We start from the raw sequence: 27,022 nt of genomic DNA on the forward strand, positions 1-27,022 counted from the left end.
TATGGCTCTTTTTTTTTTTTAATTTTTTTTTAAATTTATTTATGATAGTCACAGAGAGACAGAGAGAGAGAGGCAGAGACACAGGCAGAGGGAGAAGCAGGCTCCATGCACCGGGAGCCCGATGTGGGACTCGATCCCGGGTCTCCGGGAACGCGCCCTGGGCCAAAGGCAGGCGCCAAACCACTGCGCCACCCAAGGATCCCCTCCTATGGCTCTTGATATATGATCTTCTCTGTCCCACTCTCGGGAATTAGCTAGGACATCCCCTCCTAGATCAAGTCCTCTACTTAGAACTCACTTGTGGATCTTCAGCACAGAGCTTAACACCTGGACAAGCAGTAGGGCCAAGAGGCTGCCTCCCTGCTGCTCACAAATGACAAGGGGATTGTTTTGGCAGCAACAAAAGATGTACAGGTAGCCTGGCCAGATGTAAGTTGTCCAATGTTTGTTGCTTCTGCTAAAGCTCTAGGATTTTATTTTGTAGTCAGGGTCACAAAAAGAGAAGGAGTGCAGCCACTTGGATGCCATGATTTTTCCCTTGGATTCTCACTACTCATCCCATGCAGCTCTTAGAACTCACAATTGTCCTTAAAAATTGTTCTTTTTTTTTTTTTTATTTATATTTTCCTTCTATTTGAAGAAAATTTCTTAGCCGTGGAGAAGTAATGCAGAAAATCATGCTGTTTGCCTTGGTAACACATCTTTTTTTAAGATTTATTTATTTGTCTGATAGAAAGAGAGAGATAGAGAGAGTACACAAGTAAGTAGAGCAGCAGGCAGAGGGAGAGGAAGAAGCAGGTTCCCTGCTGAGCAAGGTGCTTGACGGGGCTCTTTATTTCAGGATCCTAGGATCATGACCTGAGACAACGGCACAGGCACCCATGGTGACACATCTTAAAGAGAGTTCTGAATCCAAATAATGCAAACATAAAACTGGCTTGTTTGTGGTATCAACCTCTATTTTCACTACCATCCAAATAAAGTTCTTTTTCTGAGTTTGCTTCCTCAGTGACAGGCACTTCCTTGGATTACATGGTAGCAAACTCCTATTTCCCCTCCGTCCTGCATTTCAGTCTTCTTTGTAATGGCAAGCATCGACATTTAATGTCTAAATGGCCACATTCTCTCTTTACTCATTTATCAAAATTAAATGTAATATACAAGGACTCAAAATGATGGAATTACTGGAAGAATGGTGGAGTAGAGAGGGAGATGTGCACAGACAAACTGAAGGGAGTTATATGGTCTGGCTGGAAAGCCTTGAAGGGTTCCACAAAAACAATATATAAGATTAACAAAAGTTGGGATCCCTGGGTGGCGCAGCGGTTTGGCGCCTGCCTTTGGCCCAGGGCACGATCCTGGAGACCCGGGATCGAATCCCACGTCGGGCTCCCGGTGCATGGAGCCTGCTTCTCCCTTTGCCTGTGTCTCTGCCTCTCTCTCTCTCTCTCTCTGTCTCTCTGTGACTATCATAAATAAATAAAAGTTTAAAAAATTAAAGAAAAAGATTAACGAAAGTTAAAAATACTATATTTGCCCACAATTTTATAAGAACTCAATATGTTCAAGAAAAACCGTTAATAAGATTCATTTATTCCCTCTGTGTATATATGTGTGTGAGTGTGTATGTAATGTATACTATTTTATAGGCATAGTTTAAGGAGCTTAGGGTATAACAGGGAACAAAAACAACACAAGTCCCCGCCTCATGGCATTTCCATGGTAAATTATTTTCTGAATTAGCTCTTGGGATATGTAAACCAAAGCTAAGTGAGAATATTCAAATAAGGCGATGTCCTCGAAATTTTGGAAAGCATGCTGCCTAGAGTGACTTAAACAGTAAACAATATATTGAAGTAGCCCACAATCCTGAAAGACATGAGAGTTAACCTGGGAGACTCTGGGGTGGGGCAAGGCTTGAGAAGCATGGGTGAAAGTGCATGCAGTCAGGCATCTTCATTTATTCAAAAATCCTTTCAACTCATAATTATTGAATCCTTCACATGTATCAAGATCATGTTCACAAATGCAAATGGTGTGTTTTACCCACCATCTTTCCAGCATCCATGCCAGTATGTACTCCCTTTGGAATAGTCACTGTTGGAGACAGGCATCAAGAGATTATGCAGTATATTTATGTCTTGATGGACTGGGATCTTCTCAAAGTAGAGAACACTCAAGGAGGTAAGCTAGCTTAAGCCTCTGTGCAAAGCAAGAATTCTCTCTGGTACAAAGCCTGGCCCACTTGGGCTCCAGAGGAAAAGCAGCTCAGGAACATAGGTTGTAAGGAGCTCACTCCATCTCCTAACATCTAAGCTATGGCCAAGTATACCCTAGGGCTGCAGTGTTTTCAGAATGGCATCTGGAGCAAAATAGAATGCTTCTATGGCAATAATTATGAAAGGTTATTTCAGGTTGCAGAGCTTCAACCGAACTCTGTGTGGTATAATTTTGCAAGCCCAGTCTTCATTTCTGAAATCCAAAAAGATCTGAAATTAAACCACTTTTTCCCCCCATAGCTAATTTGATGAAGAAACCTAACCTGAACTAATGTAGGCTAACAAACTCTTTATTTCACTTTGTGTGAATATTCATACATTTTCCTATAGAAATATTAATGTGTTTGATCAAAAGTAATGCCTTAGACCTTACTGGAGTGTTAGTTAGTATACAGCGCGCACACTGAAATCTTTCTCCACATTTTAAAAAATTCTGAAAACAAACCTGTTGCCAAGGTTTCAAATAATGGGGTTGTGTTTTGGCTAAGACCCTCATTTCTTTATGACCCTCTTCATGATAGGCCTGACTCTGATCACCACCTTTTTAAATTGCAACTTTCCCTTCTCCTGAAAACTCTGTATCTTATCTTTTTCATATCACCTAATTACTTGGTACTACTAGCACCTGGCAAAGAGAAAGCATTATAAAATGTCTGTTAAATAAAGAAATGCTATGGTATTCATTTGGTATGTTTATTGCTCATTATCTGAATTGTGCACCTCTTACTTCCCAACCACCCGAATGTGAGCTCCACAGGGTAGGGATTAGTGTACCCCAACTCCTTAGAAGAGTATCTGGCCATAAAAGGAACTCCATAAAACACAACAAATGAAAGAATTTATTAGTTTAGTTTATTGTTTTGACAAATAGAACTTAAAATATTCGTTAGTCAAATGATAGGTTTTTAAAATATTGTAACTAAAACAAAGAAATAAGAGAATAAAAAATCATCCATAATCCTATGATACAAGATACTAATAACAGTTTGATGTATCTTTCTATTTTTGTTTATTTTTGATTTATTTAAGGTTCAGTCACAAAGCATTCCCTGTCTTTGGGAAATATTCTTGGTAAGTATGAATTTTAACAGCTTAATACAATTCTGGCATACAGATACAATATAAATTATTTAAGTATTCTTCTAATGTAGGAGCTCATTTTCAAATATTTGCTTTCATAATTCTGAGATGAACATCGAAAACTCTTCACATGTCTCTATCTATTTGAGTAGATTTCTAGAAGAAGGACTCCTACCTAACGGGCTAGGGTGTTAAGCTTGTTAGCATTGAAAGAAATTGAATTTGATTTGAAAAATTTCTAATATTCTTGAGTCTTACCCCTGTTTCAGGAAAGATCAGGAAAGGTGGGTTTTGTGTGTCTGTTCATGTGTGTGTGTGGTGTGTGTGTGCCTGAGTGTGTGTGCACATGTTTCAGAACAAAACTTAGCAGTATGAGTGATTTGGGCACGTTCAGATCTGGGCACTTAGCAACGAGGAGGCAAACTGAAGTGGCAGCTTCCAGTGGAAAGTATACGTGCCCAGGTGTCAAGAAAGCTGGCACCAGCTTCCTGGCTTCAAATACCTGTTTCTCTCTCCTCCTCTGTGTTTTCCTTTCTCCTTGTTAATAGGCATGGTGACCTCTGCCTTACTGCCTTAAATGGGCTCTTCTGAAGATAAAGCAGTTCTCATGAAAGGCCTCTTAAAGTAAAAATTGCTGTTCAACTGCAAGGTGTTATTTATTCAACACACCAGCAATGGAAATTTGTGTCAGCTGTGTACTATTTACAGTCACTAGCAACATGTATCAAATCTCAATTCTTCCCATGAAATCCAAAGCTCAAAATCCCATTAAAGATACTTAAAAACATCAAATCCTCCCTATAATTAATAACAATGATCGGGCATAAAATTCTCAAAAATAGACTTATCTTTATTCAGCAACACCAAGTACTAATGAGAAACTGAAGGAAGTAGATAATTATAGACCAGAGTCTCCTTTGCCACTCTAAAGAGAACCAAGAACATGAGCAAATTGAAGCCTTCCTCATGTGACAAGTGTACTATCTCTGAGTGTTGACACTGAGACCTCATCTTTTTTCCACTGAAGACAAGCAATGTCACAGTGCATACCACCCTGCTACTTTTTCAGGGGCTGGATGCACTTCAGGAGATTCTTTTAACTTATCTGTAGTGTGTCTCAATCAGCAATAATTCTTTGTTCAATGGCATGCAGATGATCAGCTGGCATTTTGTGGAGTTCTTCAACTCTTGGGACTCGTGTGTGTGTGTGTGTGTGTGTGTGTGTGTGTATGCCTGTGTGCTATGGTGTGCAATGATAGGAAACTTTTACATTAAATGCTTTGTTCTACACCATTTGTTGTGTTAGAAATATTCTAGGATTTCTTGATTCACGATAAAATCATGGCCTTTACCTAGGAGTGGCTCATAGTCTAATAAGAAAAAAGAATAAAATAAGTTAATGAGTAATGATCATGACAGGTTCATTTCCAGGATGAAGGGGAGTCTGAAGAGCTGCAGGGGTGAAGTGGAGAGGAATCCATCTCAGTATATGGCACCCTAATGCCATCCCCCAGGACTAACAGGGGTTATGCAAAAAGTGTTCTGGAGAGGAAACATTTGCTGTGGTGGGCAGAACAGAGCTTCTTGTAGAATTAGGAGTAAATCTAGAGAGCTGACACACAGCTCTGTGTGTGTGTGCATGTGTGCGTGTATTGAGAGAGAGAGACTGGAGGGAAGAAGGCAGCTGGAGAGAAATCATGTGGGTTCATATATGCCATATAAGGAGATTAGGCTGAAGTAACAGAGCCGCCTATTCTTGTGTCAATAATCAAATTAAATAGGTTTTCTTTCAACCTCAGGGACTAATTCTTCAATTTGGTTTTGAGAGCAGAGCCCGGCTTCCTCTACAGCTCCACATATTCCAACAATGCCAGAACTGTTGAAGACTCAATGTATGGCAGTTGAGGGATAAAATGGTGAATCTCAAAGAAACCCTTCAGTGAAAAAAACAAAGTTTAAGGCCTTTATGTGTGCTTGCTTCAGCAGCGCATATACTAAGGCCTTTATGAAAAGGCGTACTTTATCTCTAAAAGTCACAAATCAGTTTGTGTGACTGTGTGTGTATGTGACACAAAAAGCTATTTCGTACCAAAACTTCTTTCAATACTGCCCCATTAAGAATGCAAGATGCTCTAGAGCAGTACTTTTGACTGATTTTAAGAACTCTGAGTGGGGCAACCCGGGTGGCGCAGCTGTTTAGCGCCGCCTTCCACCCAGGGCCTGATCCTGGAGACCCGGGATCGAGTTCCACGTCAGGCTTCCTGCATGGAGCCTGCTTCTCCCTCTGCCTGTGTCTCTGCCTCTCTCTCTCTCATGAATAAACAAATAAAATCTTAAAAAAAAAAAAGAACTCTGAATGAAAAAAGTTACTGATAATTGCTCCATATGGAATCATGACACAAATGTTTTTTTTTTTTTTTATCAATTCATCCAGTTTTTTTTTTTTTTTTTTTTTTTTTTTATTTATGATAGTCACAGAGAGAGAGAGAGAGAGAGAGAGAGAGAGGCAGAGAGAGAAGCAGGCTCCATGCCCCGGGAGCCCGACGTGGGACTCGATCCCGGGTCTCCAGGATCATGCCCTGGGCCAAAGGCAGGCGCCAAACCGCTGCGCCACCCAGGGATCCCCATGACACAAACCAGTAGACCTTGGCATATGCTTGCCCCTCTGCTCTTACTTGCTTGCTGCTATATAGGAAAGACCATGTGAAGAGGCAAAGGGAAAAGGAATGCAGAGATATTTTATCCCTAGTCAGTACTTGGGTTCTACTCAACTCTAATCACAAGCTCCCATGAGATGCTGATATTCAGAAGCATACAGGGCCTTTGGCCTGCCCTCCCCCAGCTTCCTCATCTGCAATGGATAATCTCTAACATTCCTCTTTGAGCTAACATTTTTCAATTCTTTGTTTTTCACTGAGGAAATCTATCACTGCTGCGGTTTCCCAGAAAATCCAGCAAAACTGAATTCAGCCCCCAAGTATGGATCAAGTGGGACAGAGAAGGCCTTGCTTGGCAAGGTATCCCCTTAGCTTATCTTCTGGTTTTTACCCCAGTACCCTTCTCTACATGCTGTTTACTTCAGCAAAACAACATTGGGCTCTAGGCTCACAACTGTCTGTTTACCATGATCCTGTGATTGCTTTTAACCCAGAATGGCCACCAACTTCTCCCTGTGTTTTTCCATCTCGTCAATGGCAATCTCAAATTGATCTTGATCTCTACAGCTTTGGACAATGTTTCTATACCTGGCAGCAGCATTGATATACACATACCTGTCAAATTCTCCTTACTATGGCATAAGCTTCTTGAACTAAGAGACTGGTTTTAGTTAAATTCCCTTAAAGCATCCAAAAGAGCAATGTCTTGTGTTTGTTCCAACATGTGAGTACTGATGAAGAAAAATTTCTCTAGAATCAGACTTTACTCATGTAATTTGGTTCTGAGCTATTAAAGCTACATAATTAGTGAATGGGCTCAGAGTTTATGTTAGATTACTATTCATGGTGAATAGATTTCACTGGGATTTTTCTCTATACCAAGCCATGTGGGGATTCAGCCAGAATCGAACTTTTACTTTCTTTCCTTTCTTTTTTCATTTATGTACAAATAAAATCTAGTTAAAATTAACATGAAGAGCAAAGTTGAAAAAAAAAGTAACAGTGGAAAAATAACATCATGAATGTGGAATAGGTGGCTTTATTTATTCACCTACTTATTCATTCACTCATTCATTCATTCACACATTCAAAGAACACTGATGGGGGATCCCGGAGTGGCTCAGCGGTTTAGTGCCTGCCTTCGGCCCAGGGTATGATCCTGGGGTCCCGGGATCGAGTCCCATGTTGGGCTCCTTGCATGGAGCCTGCTTCTCCCTCTGCCTGTGTCTCTGCCTCTCTCTCTCTCTCTCTCTCTCTCTCTCATGAATAAATAAAAAAAAATCTTTAAAAAAAAAAAAAAAACCAAGAACACTGATGGGATGTCAATGTTGAGGGGGAAACCTGTTCTAGGTGGTGAAATGTGCAGATGAAAAGCGCCATCTAACTCTTGAGAAATTCATGACCTGGTGAAGAAGACAGATGTGCACATAGAATGCAATGTAAGTCATGCTAAAGAAAAAAAAAGAGATAGGATAACCCAGGGGAAAAACATTTTATCCAACCTAGATTAGAAAGAGTCACCCCTCATAGAGGATGCTATGCCTACGTCCCTAAAGAGGTTGGGACAGGACATCCCCAAAGGGGGGTATAGTATAGTATATACAATGGCAAAAGAACATAGAGCATGTAAGAAGAAAAGCATGTTGTTTACAATTGCTATAGCTTTCCTGATGAAGGGACACTTCCTAGAGGACTTGACAGTTAATCTAACTGATATGTATAGAAGATCTCCACTGGTCCCAGGCAGCAATTCCAACATTCCAACATGATTCTGTATGTTTCTAGCACAGACATATACACATGCCTGCACAGGTGCATATCTTTGCCCTCTGGTTGGCACTCATTGTTTCACCTTCTTTCCCTATTGTTGGTTCCTCTTCCCATTCTAGTCACGCTATGGCTGCAGCTATGGAAAGGCTCAAAACATGAAGGCTTGAGTCCATTTTTCAGGCTTTTCTGATTTAGCTAGAGCTATGGAGCTATCTATGATGGAACACCCATGGCCCCGATTCTTGGAAGCCTCAGATTATTACATATCTCTATACCCTTAACAAATGGGAAAGTGAATTTAATTGAAAATGGGCATCAGATTCTCTAAGTATGAAGACCACATGCCCCAGATTAATACAAAATTTCAACACTTCTAATGTAATTTTAGTTCATATAGATTTAGGGTTCATGGTTGCCACCATAATACTCTATGTAGGAGTTCAGAGATTTGCATGATAAATAAAAATCAAGGCTATCAATACATCTTTATGAAAGAGGCTGTGCTTGTCCTAGCTTTAGGGGATGATATAAGAATGAAGTTTATTGGGAAAAAAGCAGCATGAATCACAAGACACAAGAATCACAGTCAATGTAAACAATTTAGAAACAAAACAAAATGAACCAATGAAACCAAGGTCTCCACACCTCATTTTTGGTACTGAGAAAGATGGTGACATGGATATGGATGTGGGTAAAGGTTCAGGAGTGGAAAGTCTCCAGTAGAGGGACTCACATTTGAAGCTTCACTGGGAAACAGACATCTCTTTGACAAATATATCAGCACACCTCATTTTATTGTACTTTACTTAACTGCACTTTACAGATACTGTGTGTTTTTTCTTTTGTTTTTGTTTTTTACAAATTAAAAGATTGTGGCAATATTTCAATTAAGGAAATCTGTGAGTGCCATTTTCCAACAGTGTTTGATTACTTTGAGTCTCTATGTCCCATTTTGGTAATTCCTGCCATATATCTAACTTTTTTCATTATTATTATCTTTGCTATTGTGATCTGTGATTAATGATTGTAACTCACTGAGAGCTCAGATGATGCTTAGCATTTTCAGCAATAAAGTATTTTTAATTAATATGTGTACATTGTTTTTCTACACATAATTAATAGATTAATAAATGTATTAGACACTCAATAGGCTAAAGTATAAATAGAACTTTTGCACTGGGAAACTAAAAAATTCATTTGACTTGCCTTATATATATTTTTTTTGACTTGCCTTATATCAATATTCACCTAATTGTGATGCTCTGAAGCTAAATCCTCAATGTCTATAAAGTATGCATTAAATTCTTTTTAGGAACCTTTGAACTGTCCATTAATTGTTTTCTTTTCTTATCTCTCTTCAAGCCCACCCTAACTCTGTGTAGACATATGTAGTAGAAACACAAGCAAAGGAGGCCATTAAGCATATGTCTCTTCATATAGGGAAGGATTGAAGCCCACAGAGGCATAAGACTGCCCAAGTTCTCCGTCCTCCCCACAGTTGAGCTTTGATGCAAAGCTGAATTATCAGCCGCCAGCATTCATCTTGCTTTCTGGATACAAACCTGACCCTCCACTAGAGCTAGCTTGGGAAATGCCCTGCTCTCCTGCAGATATAAACTCTTGGGAAATTGTAATTATAAGCCTTCAAAAGAGGCTTCAAAAGAAGCCTGGCCATTGGTTAGCTTACACAGAGAACAATTATACAATTTTCAGGTTTTTGGGTTCTTACTCCTGTCCCTCCTGCCTTTCTGTTGAGGACCTCTCTGCTTCAAAGGGACAGAAATGGGAATTGAGATGGAGCTGAGTAAGTCATCCTGGCATGCCCCCACACCGTCCCTTTCAATTTCATTCAATTCTCCCAATAGATATTTTGGAGATATTTGGAGATATTTGCTAGATATTTCTATCTCAATTATACAAATGAAGAAAGTTAAATGCTTGCCTAAAATCCCAGCTCACTCAACCAGGACAAGGAAGGATCACAATGTGAAGCCTAGTGGATCTGACTGTGAAGCACAGTGCTCTTTCTGCAATATAACGTCTTCCACGAGGATGAAGTTTCAGGGTGGGTCAGGTCAAGGGGACTGATAAGGAACACTGACTGCTAAGATCAGGAAAGAGTGGTGAGAAATGCAGATATATCTCAAACACCAAGTGGGGCAGATGATTAGAACTGTTGACTACAGCTGATTATTTGAAAGACACAGTATTTCTGTGTCTTTCATTTCAATTATCCACATGATTTTCGTGTCCCCGGACCACGCACAATTGAGTTTTATTAGATAGTATGTTTTATTGACTAGAGGTAGACAATATGGATTTTATAAGATAGAAATATCATTGTGCCAGACCCCTTGCTGAGGGTATTTTACTAATAGCAAGCTTCTGAAAAAGAGATTGCCATATAAAAGAACTCACTACAATGTTGTTTCCAAACTAATTTTTATTAATAGACTCCACAGTTACTGTCTGAAACCCCAGTTCATTAATGTAAATGTCAAGGAAAACTTTACCCACCCCCCTTTTCTTTTCCTTGCACCAATTAGTGTGGGAAGTGTTTTTTAATTGTCTCACTTCTCTTTCCCTTTAAAGGAGACAGTCACATTATCCTTGAAATTTTTTCCTTTTCACTACAAGATGAGAATGAGGGTGAGAGTAGGTAACTAATGGCCCCGTGGAATGAACCCCAAAGAAACTCATTGATTCATGGAGGTGAAACTGTCACAACACCTCTCCTTTAGTCTTTACAAATGAGTGAAATCAGAATTAGGCTCCACATACACTAGAAAATGCATTTAGATGACATATAGGAAGAATTAGCACATTACACTGGTAATGTTGCAGGGAAGAGCAGCAATTAAGGGCCAAGACAAAAGAGGGGGCTGCTTCAGCCACTTCAGCTCCTGTCAGAGCACGGCGGCTTTACCACAGCAACAGATGCTTTGTCCTTTCACAGGGCAACAGGTTTTATGTATTGGTTTGTGTGTGTGTGTGTGTGTGTGTGTTTCTATTCATTCATTCAAAAATCTACTGTATCAAAAAAAAAAAAAATCTACTGTGGCTTTGGCATCTAGTGTGCTAGAGTATGGACACATCGACAGGCCAAGGTGCAGTACCACCTCGCACCACAGTGTGCCCCTTGTGACAGATCTATGACTACATGGGGAAAGGAAGACATGGCCAAGTTTCACTGGAAATTGGTCCTGGGTACAAAAGGGACGCACACGGAGAGCAGTGCTCGATGAAGAGTGCTGGCAAAGGCTTCACAGGAGAGGAGACACTTGAGCTGCATCTTCTAACACTCCATTGAGATAAGCACAGTAAAAGCATTTCCTGTAGAGAGAACGTTGTGACCCCAGGACCTCTATCTGTGTGACCAGGCCCTCCAGAGAGGAGTAGCACAAGAAATGATCATTGTAGGAGAGCCTCCTCCAGACTGCTTGGGAGCTCAGATCACCTGGGGTGGCAAGTTAACATTGCAGAAGCTGTTATGTAAGAAGCTTTGAAGGAGGCTGAGGGACTCTTCCAGGCACTTTTTCCAGACAAAAAGGGCTTGGAAGGGAGAAGAACAGTCACTTAAAGCAGAGACGGCTGTGGAGGAGAATGACAAAACTCTGGGTGTGAGTCCCATGTTGCTACTGACATGAATTAGAAACATTAGTCTTCCTGACTTTCAGCTACCTCTTCTAGAAAATTAGAATTATGATATCTGCTCTATCCTCTTCACAGGGGTGGTTTGTAGATCAAATATATAAAATGCTTTGTAAACCAGATAGGCTTCCACAATGGAAGAAATGCACTATTATTATCCTTCTTATTATTATTTCTCTGTCAGAGTTAAAGGGGGACATGTAAGTAGAGGTGCCTGAGAAAAGTAGAACTGACAGTTGATTTAGTGAGCGACAGAGAGGAGAGTGTTTGTACAGTTGACAGGCTGTGAAGTGAACACTTATTACTGAGTGGCATTTAACATGCCAACGCACTTGGCCATGCATTACTGCATCTAATTCTTCAGCAACCCTGTGAAATTGATGGGACAGTAATTATACCTCCATTTACAGGTGAGAAATGGAGATAATTGTTAGCTGAGTGCCCGACACATAGTGAGTGCTCATTAGATAGTTGTTAGTTAACATTGTTATTTTAGCACTACTACTATCTTATCATAATTACTTCATGTTCATATGGTTTGAATATTTGGATATCATTGGGAGCAATAATAATTAACCAAGCTACTGATCTATAAAATGGAGTCAGGAAGGTTGATTCTACTTCTCTCATAGAATTATTTGAGGGGTAAAGTCAGATGACCCACCTGAAAGTATATATTGTGTAATATGGCCAGATAAATGCAAGTCACAGTAAGACCATATTCCATAGAGAAGAGCAATTTGTGCAAGAAAATCTTAAGTCTAATAGCCGGGCATATTTCACTATATTCAAATATCTAACTATAATAACATAAGCCATAAACTCTGCACTTCCTGAAGCCAACTGAAGGATTTGTTGAGAGTAACCATGCCCATTCGTTATACTGAGCAGTACCTGCAAGTCTGAGGGCTCCTACAGTCAGCAATCTGTAAAGGAGAAGGAATAGCCTCTACCCAAGTATCCAGGCCTGTCTACTCGGGAACAAGATAATTGTTACACAGCCTAAGCAAGCGCACACTTGAGGTCAGTGTGTGGTCTCTTCACAGTTTGGATGCCTGCCTCTTTCTTTAGGTCCTGACGGTAGATCATTGACACAGCCCCAGTCCTTCTAGGCCAACTCTCGGCAGCGTTGCTGCTGTCCTGTGTCCCTCTAGCTTTACCTCCCTGCTTCCATGTTCTCTGAGACCTCAGCTCTAAGGCAGCATCTCTTCTGACTATGGCCATGGGAAAGGTTTCAACACCTGTTGGTGTGTCAGCATCTCTCCTGCTCAGATGTGCTCTGAATACAGGCTCCTTCTAAGCCTAATGGCACTGCCTACATAGCACATTTAAATATTCTCCTTTATCCCACCAAGGTAGAACAGGATACCTCCCGTTTTCTTTTTTCAAAGAAAGTGAACACATTCAATAGACTAAATAGATACTTAAGAATATACTTCTGCTCATGCCTCTTTGATGTCTTACCTGGAGAGGGTCAGGCCCTTGGTTTTCATCCGTTCTTTACACACAACTCGGACACGCTTATGTTTGAGGCACAGTGTCAGAACAGAAAGCTAAACGAAACCTTGTCCTTGCCCTTGCTTATCTAAAAAAGAGGGGGTTCATAAAAGAAAGAATCGCTTTCTAAAACTTCTGTAGTGGGAAGGAAAAGTATGTAAACAAAGGAATGCTTGTAACATACCGATGGGACTTTTTCCCCCCCCTTTAAAAGGCTTTCATTTAGCTTCTGCACAGAAACCACCCACTTCCCTCAATAGAGAAATAAAAGCAATGTCTTGCAGCTGTACCTACAAAAACACATTTGGATTGAATCTGCATGGAACCACTGCAGTTAAATGAATCCTGAGATCAATTCCCAATCTATTACCTCCCAATCACTTACCCATCAGGAAATTGTTGGGTTTGCTGAAGCAATGACACAATTCAATTCCTGATTACAGAGTCCAGTGAGCCTGAGATTGAATCCCAGCTCTGGCAGTTATAATCTTGGTCAATTTATTTAACCCTTCATCACCACCTCCTTATCTGTGAGTAGGATTAGGAAGAACTAATTGTCCTGTATCAGAAACACTCTACGATATTCCTATACAGATTGAACGATAAAGCATCTCCTATTTACAATGTGATCTTTACAGTCATATATCAGATGCATCATCACAACATGGCTGTGAATTAAAGAAAAAAGGTCTGCTATTAAAAGATCTACTCTTAACCCAATAAAGAAATCAGAAAAGTAGAGCTCCATCAACTTGAAATGACACATATAAGGTCACTCAGTCATTCCATCAGAGTCAGGACTATAATACAAGTCAACTAATGTCCAGTGCTCCTTTTATTAAAACACAAGCACTCATATTAATGGAAAACAGGTCAACTACTACCCTACTTGTTAGATTTTTCTAAAGAAATCAAACTCGCAAAGCAGCTGCTGCTACTGATGTTTATGAGAATATTTTTCTTGGCATTTTTATCCTTTCGGGGACTGCTACTGTTATACCAGGACCACCTTTTTCTTTCCTATTTAAAAAAAGAGAAAACAATCCAAATAGTTTTAATTGATGTGTATTTATTCATTTAGCATTTGAATGTCTACTCTGAACATCCCATAACACATTATTTGGCACTAAAGGAGGAGCATTTCTATGCTGAAGTTAGAAGCCTAGTTGGTGAGATAAAGTATATATTCAAAATATTTAAAAAAACAAAATCATGCAAAATGAAAAGATTAAATATCAAAAAGAACCTGGGCTCACAATAACATTAGGGGGATTCAGAGATTACTGGAAGGGAGGGTAGCATAGATGGGGTGACCAGGATATCCTGACTGGCCCAGAGATGAGTCTCAGTTTTTGCATCTTTTTCAGGCATAACAATTAGGTGTTCCTTTCACCCTCAAAGTTATATGGTCACTGCATGGATAGGCCAAAAGGCAGTCATTTCATGTGAAACAATCAGCTTGGGTGAAAGAAGGGAATAGGTGGCTGGGTGGAAGTCTGCAGCAGTGCTGTAGATATTGAGGCATAGAGTCAGTAGGGCCAAAGATCCAGCATTGGTCTTGGGAATAACCCTTGCTGCCCAAGGACGAAAGGGTTCGCACTTCCTTCTCATTCCTTCCCCCGCTCACTCATATTAGAATTAGCACTTTAAAACCACCCAAATTCAACACCTAAAATAAAAGCAATTTCTTGGAGCTTAGGGAGGAAATGAAAGATGATCAGATCCAGACCCTGGCAATATATTTGCAATTTATAATTGTAAGTAGCAAATCCTTGTCACAGAAAAAAAAAAAAAAAAAAAGAGAGAGAGAAATCAGAAGAAGGTTTTCAAAGTCTAATTACAACAATAGCTTGTAGCCTTGATTTTGGCAAGTTGGCAATCAATATGGAATGAAGATGAGGTCCCAGGCTGGGATTTAAAGACCTTTCTTTACCTCTTTCTTTACCTCTGTGCATGTAATTCACTGTGATTCTGCAGCATTCAGGATTAGGGACAGTATCTGTTTACTCATTTGCAACAGTGACAGAAAGCCTATTAGAATGAATGTATGATAGGTCAGCTAGGGTCATCCTTCCCTCCCAATCAGATGGGAAAATAACAAACCTAGATAAAGAGATTTTAAAGCAATCATGCTGGAACTTCAATTAAGGCTTCCTTATCCTATTTAACATGATTTTCAGTATTTTCATCTTAAACCACAATTTTTTATGCCCAATATAATACCTTATGCTGGAGCAGGATATGCCTATTATGTTTGCCAAATTTTGTACAATATGCAATATCAGCATATTGGTGTGTCAGCCATCTTTAAACAGAGAATAAGCAAACATTCACAGGAATGTAATTTTGGAAATGTTGGGATGTCCTGCTCTCTCCCCATCTTCCTCTTCTTTCTCATCTTGTAGGTATCTTACAATTATCTACATTAAATCTTCTTAAACCCAAAGTAGGTATCATTACCCTATTCTAGAGAAGGGGGCGAGGACTCCTCGCTTGAGGAGTAGTATGTCAGTGGTCACACCATCCTCTGTCTGACCTGCCAGTGGGACATAAGATCTGCTTGACCCTAGAGCCCAAAAGTGTTCTTCACTCCTCCCTGGCTTTAGAGATTTATCTCTTAAAAGATTTAACTCATGAATGTAATCATTTTTTTAATATTTTATTTATTTATTCATGAGAGACACAGAGAGAAAGAGAGGCAGAGACATAGGCAGAGGGAGAAGCAGGCTCCATGCAGGGAGCCCGACGTGGAACTTGATCCCGGTCTCCAGGATCACACCATGGGTTGAAGGCAGGAGCTAAACCGCTGAGCCACCTGGGCTGCCCGAATGTGATCATTTCTAAAGAAGAATTATACCTTCACCTACTCTTAGCCTTTCTTATCATCAAACTTAAGGGTTTTACCAGATACGAAGAAAGGAAATCCCTCAGAGGAAGTGGAAATCACCTAGAAGAAGGAACTCTGACATTGGCTTCTGAGAGCCCTCAGTTCAAAGCACAGTCTGCCCCTTGTTAGTTGAACCATATGGGGAAGATGATCTTTTTATTATTATTATTATTATTATTATTATTATTATTATTATTCATGAGATACACATAGAGAAAGACAGAGACATAGGAAGAAGGAGAAGCAGGCTCCATGCAGGGAGCCCGATGTGGGACTGGATCCCAGGACCAGGATCATGTCCTAAGCTGAAGGCAGATGCTCAACCATTGAGTCACCCAGGCATCCCAGGGAAGATGATCTTTGTTTGCTTTTCCTTTCTTCCCACATCTCTGTGTTTGGGTTTTCTCATCTGTGAAATGGGCCTGGTAAGGTTAGAAATCTGTGGATGAGTCTAGCACAAAATAGGCATTCAGTATATTGAGGCTTGGTTACTTCTATCTTTCCCTTCCACCTCACCTCACCCACACACTTTGCTTCTAGAAATTATAAAGTTTGTAGATTTTCTAGTTCCAAAATTGAGTAAGGCTCAGATTCATGGGATCTCTGCATTACTTTCTTGGACCCAGATTTCTCTTAGGTTGCCTGTTATGCTTGCAGATACCATGGAAATGAGCACTTTATACTTGGTCTGATAAATAGAAACAATTTTACCAGAATCATTCAATATGCAAACACTTTAAAAATAAGCAAGAGCTGTTACGACTTTAAATATATCTGTGCTTGACAGCCTGCCTAATGTTTCACGATTTAATTAGTAATATCATTTCCCTGGACTTAAGGTTATCAATCATGTTACAGTTATTTCATTTCTGGCTGTCTAAATATAGCTGGCTAGCGTTCTGGCATTGTTCCCTTTGCAGGGATGAGTGAGAATTTTCAAGGAGAAAATGGTGGCAGGAAGAAATGAGACTACCTTCTATAAGAAGCCATGGATCAGACCCTTCACGAAGTTCCATCTTTCATCAATCCACAGCTATTTAGCATCTTCTACCATGAATTAGCTGATATAAACCTCCAGTAGAGAACTTACAAAAGAGTCGAGGAAAAAGAATGAACATACAAAAGGCAATTAATCTAATTAATGGTGGTAATAGTCCCATGCATCTGTCTACTACAGTTCACAGCAGGCACTTCTACAGAAGTGATTTTATTTAACCTCATTTAATTAGCACTAAGTGCTAAATTGTTTGGTACACAGTATAAAACTCAGCTGATGTTCATATAAGAGAAAGATCAACATGTGGGTTGCAGTGCTAAGAAAAGCTTCAGGTCCTGATGGGGGTTGTAAAAGTTGGTGCATTGGATAATTCAGGTTGTGTTGGGGCATAGAGACAATGAGTTCCTTAGCTCATTTCCTCTGGTATGACTCAAAATATGCCAGAATTTTCCTGCGTGTAGACTATTTTAAAGCCCAATTCAGCATTTGACCACAAAGGCATGTGCTTTTGGTTTTGCATTTCTCTTCAATAATGATAAAAGTCCTGGAAGCCAGACATAAGCAGTAATTGTGTTGACTGTGCAGACTTCAATGAAACCAAAATACAGAGAAAGGAGAAAGCTTCTGAACTATTTCAGGGATGAAAATAAATATGGGAAGCAGGGAAGGAAAATGTAAAAATGTGCTAGAAAACCAGCTGGGGAGGAAGTGTTGCATTTTTTCATCAATGGTTTTCATTGATGAAATGTGCTTGAAATGGTCAGTCTGTACCGAGTGCAGACTGAGTTACAATACTCACAGGAGGCTTATGAAAACTCTTTCAAATTCAAAGCAAAGGCCATGGATGTACGTGCACATCTGTGTGTGTGTGTGTGTGTGTGTGTGTGTGGAGTGGAAGGAGCATTAATACCAAAAGCTCCCATCCTTTCAGCTTTCAAGGTGAAGAGACACTGCTGGTAAGATGGAGGTAGCCAAGTTTAGGAACACATTGGATGGTCTGGTCTAAATATCTCGAATTCACTATGGCACCACGACTAGTCCACAAACCTTTGCTACTCCAAAATCTCACTTATACCACACTGAAGACACAGAGGGTAGACTGCACTCACAGACAACTATTTAATTTAATTTAATTTAATTTAATTTAATTTAATTTAATTTAATATTTAGATTTTTATTTATTTATTTATTTACTCATGAGAGACACACAGAGAGAGAGAAGGGCAGAGATACAGGCAGAGGGAGAAGCAGGCTCCATGCAGGGAGACTGATGTGGGACTCGATCCCCGGGCCCCGGGATCACACCCTGGGCCGAAGGCAGGTGCCAAACCGCTGATCCACCCAGGCGTCCTCAGACAACTATTTTAAATGAAGAGCATCTTTGGAAACAAGACCAGAGTATGGGTGAATACATGCCTGGGGACTTTTTTGAGGTCATACAACCAAACAGAAGTATATTTGTCTCCATTCAGTTGGTGTCTTCTTTTCTCTGTAAAATGAGTATTCTCACTCAGGATCTTTCTGCTTTCATTAATGTAACTTCCGACGGCACTTTAGTGGTTGAAACTTGCCTGAAAGTCTCCAAGTCTATATGCGGGCGCTGCCCTGACACGTTTTAGTTGCTGGCTTGGGACAAGTTGACTAACATTTTTGTACCTCAGTTTCCTCATGTGTAAAATGAGCTGATCAGGTCAGATAATTCCTAAACACTTTATAACTCTAGTTTTCCCTAAGTCTAGGCTTATTTCCTCTAAGGCTCTTCATATTTTGTCCATCTTTTAAGATACCACTTACACTTCAAGTCTTTCAAAGATACATGCCCAGACATGGCTTTTTTTCCTCTCCCTCACCTCTCATTTCCTCATGCTCCAAGGATGCCAAACCAGTTCTCTCTAGCTTATCTTTGTTCCTCCCCATTTGATGTGAACTCTATTTCTGCCATAAATTTCCATTCTCTTTTTTTGCCTCTCTGTTCTTCATAAGTCTACTTAGATTCTGGGCAGTGACAAGCAGCCTGGTTGAGGAGCATCGACTACTTTGTGCTTCCAAAGCACCCTCAGGTCACTGTTATTATTAGATGCCACTTCCGGCCTTGTACCATAACTGCTGGATCTGTCACTTTTTTCAGACTCTGACATCTACTAAAGTTGGTGCTCTATTCCCAGAGCAGAGGTTCTCAAACTGGCTGTGTAGTTGAGTGATCTGAGGGCCCCTTTCATATCCCCATGCCCAGGTTATTCTATAGAAGAATTAAATCAGAAAACTCTGAGGTAGTTCCATGTTAGAGAATCACTGCTTCAGAATGTTCAACAATAAGTGTACAGTAATTGTTGAGGAATGATCCCATTGACTAGATCTATGATCCTGGACAAATTACACGGCCACTGTAAACTTCAGTTTCCTTCTCTAAAATGGAGATATAACTTTAGACAGTATGTCATATAAAGATTGAGATACACATGTAAACACTCGATCCATAGTGGACACTTAGCAGGTGTCAATTCTCCTCACCTCACTCATTTCCCTGAAGTAGCAATAGCAGATTTCCCTAAGTCATAGAATAGGCAGCCTGGATGAAGAAGCATGAGCTCTATCACAGAGCTATTTTTCCTTGACCTTCCACTACCCTTATTCCCCTCCAAAATACTCTTTCTGTCTTCTGTGTAAAGCGCAGAATTCCCCCAAGCAGACCTGGTCATGATGATTTAAGAAGCAAACTGGCTTACTGTCATGTCACTTCCTTCCTGGGAAATAAGCATCATTATTTTTGCACCCTCTTTATTATCCCTTCAATCAGTCCCATGACAGAGGCATCCTCTAGAAGGGATAGGTCTGAGAATAACTTGTCAGCTCTTCTAAGTTGAATGCAAGACATGTATGTAGCTTACACAAATAACCATCTGAGGCAGGTATCATGGTTTTTAATGCTCTTCAATTATCAAAACAGTGGAGAATGTACATTTGGTTTTTAAATGCCTGTGTATTTAATATGCATATACATATACATATGAATATGAATGTCTTGCATAGTCATGATCTTCTTTTTTTAAATCCTCTCTTAGAACAGAAACAGGATGATTTTAAGATAAAACAGTAGTCTCTCTTTTCAAAGAAAACATAGACTGATAGTTCTCAAACTGGAGCACATACCAGAACCCTTTGGGGAGCCTAAAGCCCATGTTGCTCAGAATCTCACACTCAGGGTTTCTGGTTTAGTCACCCTGGGGCAGAGCCTTGGAATTTGTATTTGAGGATACTGAGTCTCAGTAATTTAGTCATATTTGCGCTTGAGTGCAGAACAGGAGACTAGATCAGTAAGAATTCCAGAAGGAACAGGTATTACAAAAGGAACCTCACTTCTCTGGGACAAATTCTTCTTGGGATGAGAGTACTATTTTATTAGTGTTAAGTACTCACTGAATCAGTATGCTTCATTACAGAATGTTTGAATATTTCTCTCTCCCATCCTCCAACCTAACTCCTCATCCCAAACTAGCCTAAATAATTTAGAATTCAATGAATTTTGTTTGAAATTGAGATAATTATCTTGACAAATATTTATTGAATACATGCTATAGATGCCATGTACTACTGTTTTAGGCATCAGGACACCTATAGTCAAATACCTGCCTTGTAGAATTTATATTCTGGTAAGGGAGATGAGAAGAGACAAGTTAATTAACTAAAATATATAGTAGGTTAATAGTGATAGAGAAATATCAACTGAGAAAGTAGAATGAGAAAGTTTTGAGAAGAGGTCAGGCTTTAGATAAAGTGGCCAGAGTCAGCCTCAGATTTCAGTCCTCAGAGGACTGAAATTGTTGATTTGGCTTGCATCCCCTGAAAGCCAAACCAGAAAATCAAAAGGAGGTAAGCAGAAGGCAAGCTGAAGCAATACTTTGAGAATTATGTTGACATTGTTAGTCTGGCACACTCATTGGGGAAGTAAGTAGGGGAGAAAGTAATTCAAGAAATCTCTTAAGAGTTTTAAGGTCAATAAAATGGAAACACTAGCAAAAGACAGAAAGACTTAGGTTTAAAATTGTAACCATGTTTCATTTTCTTCTAAGTCCCAGCCTGCCTTCTTGCACCTGAGATTCTAGTTCAGTTGCAGTAAACTGTATTGGACTTAGAACCAAGTTTGATGGGGAAATGCACGCAACACTGAAATACATGATGTATGATGTAGGAAGAATGTCACATAGAGATTCTTAGGTGCCTGGGTACTTCAGTCAATTAGGCACCTGCCTTTGGCTCAGGTGATGATTCCAGGATCTGGGATCAAGTCCCATTTCGGGCTCTCTGCTCAGTGGGGAGCCTGCTTCTCCCTCTCCCTCTACCTGCCACTCTCCCTTCTTGTGCACACTCTGTCAGATAGAAGAAATAAAATTTTTAGAAAGAAGGAAAGAAAGGAAAGAAAGGAAAGAAAGAAAGAAAGAAAGAAAGAAAGAAGAAAGAATAAAGTAACAGAAAGAAAGAAGAAAAAAAGATAAGAAAAGACAAAAGAAAAGAACAAAAACAGAAAGACAAGACTTACAAGAAAGAAAAAACAACGAAAAGACGAAAAACAAAAAACGAATACGAACGACACGACCCCCTCCCCCCCCTCCCTAAAAAAACTAAAGAAAAAAGAAAGAAAACGAATAAAAAAGAAAAAAAAAAGAAGAATAAACGAGAGAAAGAAAGAAAAAGAAAGGCCAACCTTTAGGGTAGTCTTATTTTTTTTTTTTTTTTTACTTATTTATTCATGAGAGACACAGAAAGAGGCAGAGACACAGGCAGAGAGAGAAGCAGGCCACCTGCCAGGAACCTGAGGTGGAACTTGATCCCAGGACCCCAGGGTCATGATCTGAGCCAAAGGCAGATGCTCAACCACTGAGCCACTCAGGTGCCCCTTTAAGGTAGTCTTAACAGAAACTCAGATACTTGAAAATTATTAATAGACAAATGCAAAATTCATATAAGAAATGGCCGAAAATGTCTAGGAGTTCTGGGCTACGCACTGAAATTCATGTAAGAAGAGCACAACCACCTTGAGAAAACTCAAGTATCTGTGGTGATCCCTGCACAGCTAGGAAGCCCATGTTAAGCCACCAAAGTGGAGATACAGCAAAGCTCACCTCAGGGGACCCAGTACATGGATAAAACTGAATAAACTGAAGATGCCCAGCTACTAGCACAGCTCCTGTCACCCTTTCCCTTCTCTCAGATTCTTTTGTGTCAACACTAGGCAGAAAAGAAATCACCTCTGGTCCTCCTGCTACCCTGAGGAAAGTAACAGGTCATGTGCTCCTGCTGTGGGGGCTGAGGTGGGAGGACCACACCCTCATAGGCAGTGTCTCCTGTCCATCATTTTCTAGTTTGAATGCCTGCTGCCCATTTTATCCCTGTTCTAAAAGCAGAGGGAGGACCCACAATCTAAGATACAGTCTGGTCTGAACCTTCCTTCAGAAGTAATTGCTCCCACATTTTCCTTCTTGTCAGTTCTTAGTTTAGATCTAAAAAGACCCAGCCTTTTGAATAAGTCAACGTTTTTCTTCATCATTTTGGCTATGTGTTGAGAACAGATGCAGAGAGAGGGAAATTAATTATTATTGAGCGTCTATTGTGTGGTAAGCACTGTACTTTACAAATTAGCACAGTTTAGTTCCTTGAGATGCTAGTAAAGAAAGCTATTATTTCTTGGTTGTATCAGCAAGGCCTCTGGATTTCAGAGAAGGCAAACCCGAGGTGACACAATTGGTAAATAATCAAAGTGCTATGGGAAGCCTAGATCCGTCTGACTTGAGTCCTTGATTTTTTCCTACCTTAAGGATTCCTTATGGTTCTGCCCCAATCTCACTCTATTTGTTTTCAAAATGTATTATTCTTTTCAATTTCATCCAAAAGGTGGGGACCTGGATAGTTCTTAGTTGGGTAGAATGTCAATAAGCTTTGCGCCAAGATCCTTACTCCCAACCCTCTGGCTTCAAGTCTCAGCTTCCTAAGTGTACTGATTTTTGAAAATCATGCAACTCATAATTTGCCCATGGTTTAAGAGAATGTTATGGGTTCATGAATCTAGTAAAATCTGACACAAAGTATTAGCAAACTTAATTTTGTGGATATATTGATTCTGTGATCCATTCTGTGATGGTTTATTGCATGTTTCTGCATATTTGTCATGCCTCAATAAAACACTAAGATTTAAAAACTGAATTAGCAATACTAAAAAGTATATATAGAAAACTTGATTTTATGTCATGACATAACACTATAATGATCACATACTATTATCAGAATATCATGGCATTCCATTTTGCATATATAAGTATTTCTCATAAGCAGTTTGGATGTATTTCAGAATGCAAGGTTGGCTTAATATTTGAAAATTAGTGTAATTAATTATATTAACAAAATGAAAATATCATCTTAGATGCAGAAAAAGCATCTGACGATTACATATATAGAGAGAGAATATTGCATATATGAAAGGAAATTCTTTATCTGATAAAAGGAATCTACAGACATATTTACTGATGAAATTTTGAAAGCTATTATTTGAGATCAAGGATGAACAGATTGTCCATTATCTTCACTTCTACTGAACATTGTACTAAAGGACCTATCCAATGCAATAAAGCAAAATAATTATTTAAACATTAAAATCAGAGGGGAAAACATATAACTGCCATTAATCATGTATGCTAGCATTACATGTATAGAAAATATGCACTCATAGATGACTGATTAGGGTTGATGAAGTTAGAAAGGTCAATTTGCTAAAATAAATTTACTTGTGTGTGCTGGGAGCAAATAATTGGGACATTATATTTGAAATTTATATACAATTTATAACAGCCTTGAAAATATAAAACTTAAGAATAAATCTAATAAAAGATATGGTCTCTTCTTTGTAGATAACTTTATTACTGAGAGAAATATACAATAAGACTTGAATAAATGAAAAGAGAGACAAACCAAATATATTGGCTCATTTCTTCATGTTATACTAATGTCAGTTATTCCCAAACTAGTTTATTGACTCAGTTTGGGAGCAATATTCCAGCTCATTTTCTTCTGGAACTTGATAGGTTGATTTAAAAATTTATATGGAAATTTAAAGCAAAAGACACGGAGAGCAAATGGTGCTCTTGGATAAGGTGGGAGGACTTGTTCTCTCATCTGCCAAGAATTATTACAACTACAGTAGTTAGGACTATGCGATATTGGCTCAAGGTTAGACAAATAGACTGGTGGAATAGAATCAGAAACCTAGAAATAGACCCCTACATTTGATCTGTTGGTACAATTGATGTATAGCAAAAGTGACACAGTAGAGCTGTGGAAACATAATGGTCTTTTCAACAATGCTAGAACAATTGGAAAAAATAGAAAATGTGACCTCAGCCCACATCACCCACAAAAATACAGTCCAGAAGGAAGATAGATACAAATGTGATAGGTAAAACATAAAGCTTGTAGATGATAGACTACCTTATGATTTCCTAAATAAGATACAAGATACTGTAAAGAAAAACATTGCTGAACTAAATCACAATTAAGAACTTCTGTTTGAACTTAATTAAAAGAGTGAATAAAAAATGGGATGGGAGGAGATATTTGCAACACAGGATAGACCAACGGCTTCTATCTAGAATATAAATAGAATTCCCATAAATTAAGAAAATGTATGTAATCCAATAGAAAAATGGGCAGAAGGCTTGAATAGATCTAGCAGTTCATTTATCCAGAATGGGGTGTAAGGTGCTCCTTGTATTTAAATTTGTTAAATGAAAGTTGTTTTTTTTTAAGCCTCTTTGTAAATGTGAGAAATATAACACCTGTACAGAAAAGTATACAAAAAACTTAAAAGATTTTATAATTTGTTTATGAGAGAGAGAGAGAGAAAACATGAGTGGGTGGGAGAGGGAGAGAAGTAGACTCCCTGCTGAACTGGGAGCCCAGCACCAGCCTTGATCCCAGGACCCTGTGATCATGACCTGAATGGAAGGCAGGTGCTTAACCAACTGAGTCACCCAGGGGCGCCATACAAAAAACCCCAAATATTTCTCACACATTATAATTCATTGTATGAATGTAATTATTTATCTCTTACTCTTGATTCATTTGGAATGTTTCTAGTTTTTGATACTGTGAATAACACTGCTATGATCATTCTTGTGCATTTCTATGATCAAATTGTGCATGCCTTTCTGGGGATTGTATATCTAGGTATAGGATTGCTGAGTCCCAGGCCATGGGTATGCACATTTCAAATTTTAGTATATAATAGCAAACTGATTTCCAAAGTGTCTGTATCATTTCCCTGACAGTGTAACACCTGGTGTTATTAGTCTTGATATTGTCAGGATCTAAAAAAATTTTTAGACCTTCTGTCATTTGAATATGGAATCTTCTTTAGTGTACTTTTCCCTAATTGCTATTCAAAATTAATGAACTTATAGTTACAAATAGCAACTTGAAATAATCTCAAAAGAAAATAATATGGAACAAAAGAAGCCAAACACAAAATGATTCTATTTATAGAGTTAAAAATGTATGGTGCCTTAGGATGCTTTCTCCAGAGATAAAATTACAAAAACAAACAAACATGAAAATCGTTACTACAACAGTGTAGGAAGTAGTTGTCTTTTTGGTATGGGGGCCCAGTCAAGGGCTTTTGGGTGGTGGCGATATTTTTTTTTCCTTGATATGAAATGGTACCTATACAGGTAACATTTTGTAATATCATTAAGTTAGCATTTTCATTTTGTGAAGAAAGAGGATTTCTAATTTAATTGTCCTCTTTAAGAGGAGTGTGACAAGCTGGCTTGGCTGACATAGGTCCTTTGAGCAGAGCAGGTAGTCAGAACATCTCATAGATGGAATTTTGAGACTTCTAATCAGAGGGGGGGACAATGTTTCATGTTTGAGACAGAGCCCTGGATCCGATCTGAACATCAGGCTAAAGTACACAGTCAATTCAAGGAAAATCGAAGGCAGTACTAGGAGCTAGAAAGGGAAATCAGTGTCTTTGAGAACTAGGAAAAATAATATCACGCAATGACAAACCACAGTGAGTGACCTGGAAGTTAATTCTTGTGAATATTAAGGAAGCCAGCCAGTGACAGGTATCAGTTCATTCTTTTAGTTTGACAACTGCGCAAGCAAGGCTTATATACAAAAACCTGAATGGGAAAAGCATGCACTCTGTGAGCCCTCAAGAAGTTTAAATTTCCTTGGGAAGACACATCAGATACTACTATTATATTCATAGCTGCACAAGATTCCAGCAAACTCCAGTAGGTGGGACTCTGATGTTCACTGAGGGCTAAATCATTACAGGTATTGTCACCCATCAGAGGAGATCTCTCTCAGGATGGGACAGAAGGCCCTGAGCAGCCCCATAGCAATGGGTGTGCTGGACTACATGGTGATGAAAAATCCCCAGACTGACACAGGCTGGTGACTCAGAGCTTTGGGTTTGGAGAAATTGTGAAGTCAGAAACGAAAGCTGTTACTTGGAAGGGAGACCCACTCTATGATTAATGTGGACAAAGGCCAGAAAGAAGACAATGTGGTGTTACAGAAATTTTTATGACTCCCCCAATGTATCATCTTCCCAGGGCCTCAGAGTTTTGCACACTCAGTATTTCTTACTATAGCTACCCTCCTGATTTTGTTTCAGGCACCTAGTAATTTCTTCATGAGATGCTGTTTCCAGGTATCCACATCACTCATGGAGCATGCGGTGAGGGTACAATGATTGGAGGGTCTAGGAGAGATCAATAATTTTATGTTCCATGAATTGTCAAATATACATTGTAACAGATTCCTATATATCAGCATACAGATGATAGGGAGCCCGTGAACAATGTCACAATCAGTCGCTACAGCCAGAAAAGGTAGGGGACACCCAACCCCCATCTTATAGCCAGAAAGGAGGCGCTGGTTGATCTGCAATCATATTCACTGCACATAATTTCACTCTAAGATATTCTGTGATGCTTTAGCCTGTTTTCATAATGGGCTTCCAGCAGTCCCAGAAATCTACATTCACTTTAAACTCTCAATACTTCCCTCGCTTTTATTTTTCCTGTTCTTCCTTTGCTCTCTGTGGCCTTTCCCAAGTGTGTATGGAATTTGCCCAAATTTCATTTCATTTTTTGATTGTCTGCCAGCCAGATAATAACAGGCATCTGATCAAGGGTTTAGTTAAGTG

General features: G+C 39.3%; 1 protein-coding gene and 1 long non-coding RNA gene across 3 annotated transcripts in view; one reads left to right on the forward strand and one right to left on the reverse strand.

The window, feature by feature from the left end:
- CNTNAP5 (contactin associated protein family member 5) overlaps positions 1-27,022 on the reverse strand; it is a 785,909-nt gene that overhangs the window by 675,991 nt on the left and 82,896 nt on the right.
- Positions 1,951-5,580, forward strand: LOC111091136. 2 transcript variants are annotated; one of them, XR_005374054.1, is made up of 3 exons: positions 1,951-2,184; positions 3,309-3,350; positions 5,159-5,580. It is a non-coding gene; the product is annotated as an uncharacterized LOC111091136 (long non-coding RNA). The 2 variants fall into 2 exon arrangements; XR_005374055.1 differs by lacking the exon at positions 5,159-5,580 and adding an exon at positions 3,908-4,849.

Source organism: Canis lupus, chromosome 19 (genome assembly GCF_011100685.1).
Source record: "Canis lupus familiaris isolate Mischka breed German Shepherd chromosome 19, alternate assembly UU_Cfam_GSD_1.0, whole genome shotgun sequence".
Taxonomy (NCBI): Eukaryota; Metazoa; Chordata; class Mammalia; order Carnivora; family Canidae; genus Canis; species Canis lupus.